Source organism: Malania oleifera, chromosome 2, assembly GCF_029873635.1.
Source record: "Malania oleifera isolate guangnan ecotype guangnan chromosome 2, ASM2987363v1, whole genome shotgun sequence".
NCBI lineage: Eukaryota > Viridiplantae > Streptophyta > Magnoliopsida > Santalales > Ximeniaceae > Malania > Malania oleifera.
Window position 1 is genome coordinate 138,640,847 of NC_080418.1, and position 3,090 is coordinate 138,643,936.

The following is a 3,090-nucleotide window of genomic DNA, read 5'->3' on the forward strand; positions in this document are numbered from 1 at the left end:
ATTATAGGCTGGCCAATCGTACTACAAACGCGATATGTGATATGATACTTTGATCTAACCGGGTCGGCCAACCGCGTTTAGATCCAGCCTTCGGGCTGCACAATCTTGACCATGGGGGGCAGCATGGCGTGGATAAAAAGATCCTTAGGGTGGCCATGAGTTACAGACGCGATGTTGGTATTTGATATCGAGGATACTCATGAGCTGGAAAGTAAAATGGGAACGAAAAGTGAAATAATGGTAAAATTGACTAAAATGAGAAATGAAAGAAAGAATGGAAATTGAGAAATAAAGAACGATAAAATTGAGAAATGGAACTGTGTGAGTTAATAATATAAATAATTGAGGCGAAGTGAAACTCTCCGCTTGAGGGCTTACTGAGTAAGGTGAGTGCCCTGATAGGTATCACATGTGGTTATACCCGACTACATGACGTGTTAGGCCAGAGGGAAGCTACCTGTATGAGCGGGTAATTTTCCCTATTCTCAAGAACTTCACAGTAAATTTGTGTTATAAATTATTGAATTTAAGAAATGGTTTTAAAGCTTATAAAAGTTTGTGTTGTATATTTATATTATTATGAGAATGTGTATATCAGTGTATTTTCTCAGATGAAACGATGGTTTGAAAAGTAAAGTGTATTATAACTGAACTCATATGGCCACACACTGTAAATAATTTATTCCTTCTTACTGAGATGTGTCTCACCCAAAATATCTAAATTTTTCAGGGATCAGGGATAGATCTGGTGATAGAGCTCCGTGATCATAGGGAGCTGGGACCCTAACACACAAGGTGAGTTTTGTGGACTAGGGGAGGTGTAATTCTCCTAGAGTTGTGTTGTTTTTAGGTTGTGATGGTAGTGTATATATTTGTGTATATGTGTATATTGATACTCTGGGTATTGTATTCTGACTGATATGTATATATTGTCTCCCGCTGTTAGGTTGTATAATAAAGTAACTTTTTACCAGGTACCCAATGCGGGTCGGGTCGTATAAATGATAGTAGGATTGTTGACGTGGCCGATTTGTGGATGTTGTGGATGACGAGTGATTATTTATTTATTATTGAAAAAAAAAATTTGTATGAAAATCGGGGCGTCGCAGTTTGGTATCAGAGCTTAGGTTGCTAGGTTCTGTAGACTTTAGTAGACAGCGGAATGCAATACCAGAGTATAAAAGTGGATTTTGAGGAAAATAGGAGATGGGTAGATTGAAATGTGAGTTAGTGGTTGTTAGATGATGAGGTAAGAATTTAGGATTCTATCTTGCAGCCTAGAGACAGGAGTACCGGGGTTGTTTCTGTGTTTTTACTGGGGTGACGATTTTAGGAAAACCATGGATACTATCGTTGGGTCTTGTTTCTGAGTGGTAGGGCTGAATATTAAATAGGGATTAAGGATGTGGATAGAAGAATAATTTACGAGTTATTGTAGTGTATGGGTTGTGTGATAGTGATTGTATGATGAGATTAGCTATTTCCTTTGCAGGATGGATCTGGGGAACAGTAACACGAATGCGGGAGGTGATAGAGTAGGACCTTCCAGTATAGGTGGTGTAGACCTTAATGCGGTGTTGCATAGCATCACTCAGCAGGTGATGGCTAAGATGGCCAGGAGCTCAGGGGAGTGGAGCTGCACGATCGAGTAGTTCACGCGTATGCGACCCCTGTCTTTCGCTGGAGGAGCGGACCCACTAGTAGTAGAGAACTGGGTTCAGCACATAGAGGATATATTGGCAGTCCTCTTATGTATAGATGAGCAGAGGGTATTATTTGCCACATTTAAATTAACCGGGGAGGCAAAGCGCTAGTGGAGGTCAGTGAGAGTACTAAAGGAGCAAAGGCCGAATCTTATAGCGATGACATGAAGTCTCTTTAGGGAGATTTTCTTCGAGCGATACTTTCCCTCTACGATCAGGAGTGCGAAGGCGTCAGAGTTTCTATATCTGACACAGGGGTCTACGACGGTGCAGCAGTATGCAGCGAGGTTTGTTGAGCTATCCCGATTTGCCCCATATATGGTGCCAGATGAGGAAAGGAAGGCGAGAAATTTCAAGGAGGGCCTGAGGCAAAATCTATATAAGCAGGTGGTAGGCTTCCAAGCTCAAACCTTCTCAGAGATAGTAGATAAGGCTGCAGTGATTAAGAGCAGCATATAGAAAGGCACAGCAGCCTAGAGCCAGAGGAAGAGGCCCGCGCTTTCTGATTTTTAGGTAGGGTCTAGTCAAGGGCCGTGGAGAAGATATGATAGCACAGGGGGATGATGATAGGGAGGAGGAGAGCGAGCAATGCAATGCAAACAGATGCCCCCTCCTTGTCCCAGATGTTTGAGGAGGCACCCAGAAGAGTGTCGAGCGAAGGAGGTGGTCTGCTATTAGTGCCACCAGCCTGGGCATATGGCGAGAAACTGCCAGGCACCACCAGCAGTAGCGGCTGCTCCTTGACCATACAGAGGAGGCTATCAGACACCTCGAGGTGGACAGCAGAGGAATACTGCTTCGGCACGAGTGTATGCATTGACGCTAGGAGATGCTGAGACGACAGGAGATGTGGTGATAGGTATTGTTTCAATACTGTCATTTAAAGCTACTGTCTTGTTTGATTTTGGGGTGACTCATTCTTTTATCGCCCGGGAACATGTTAAACTATGTGGGTTTGAGCCTCAGCAATTAGATATTAGTTTGTCTGTTGCTACGCCGACTAGGGTTGTTGAGATATGTAGAAAGGTACTCAGGGACTGTCTAGTGGATATTCAGGGGAGGTCTTTGTTAGCTAATTTGGTAGTTCTAGACATGCATGGGTTTGAGATAATCTTGGGTATAGATTGGCTAGCTGCCCACTATGTTAGCATTGATTGCCATCAAAGAGTGGTAGTATTCAGACCTCTAGAGGGATAGGAGTATAGATTCGTGGGATCACGTGTGTGCACCCCACCTCAGTTATTATCTGCTATTCAGGTGCATAGATTGCTATCAGAAGGCTATCAGGGATATTTAGCTTGGGTGAAGGCAGTATTAGGAGGGGAGCTGAGGGTGGAGGATATCCTAGTGGCGAGAGACTTTCCTGATGTATTTTCTAGGACTACCT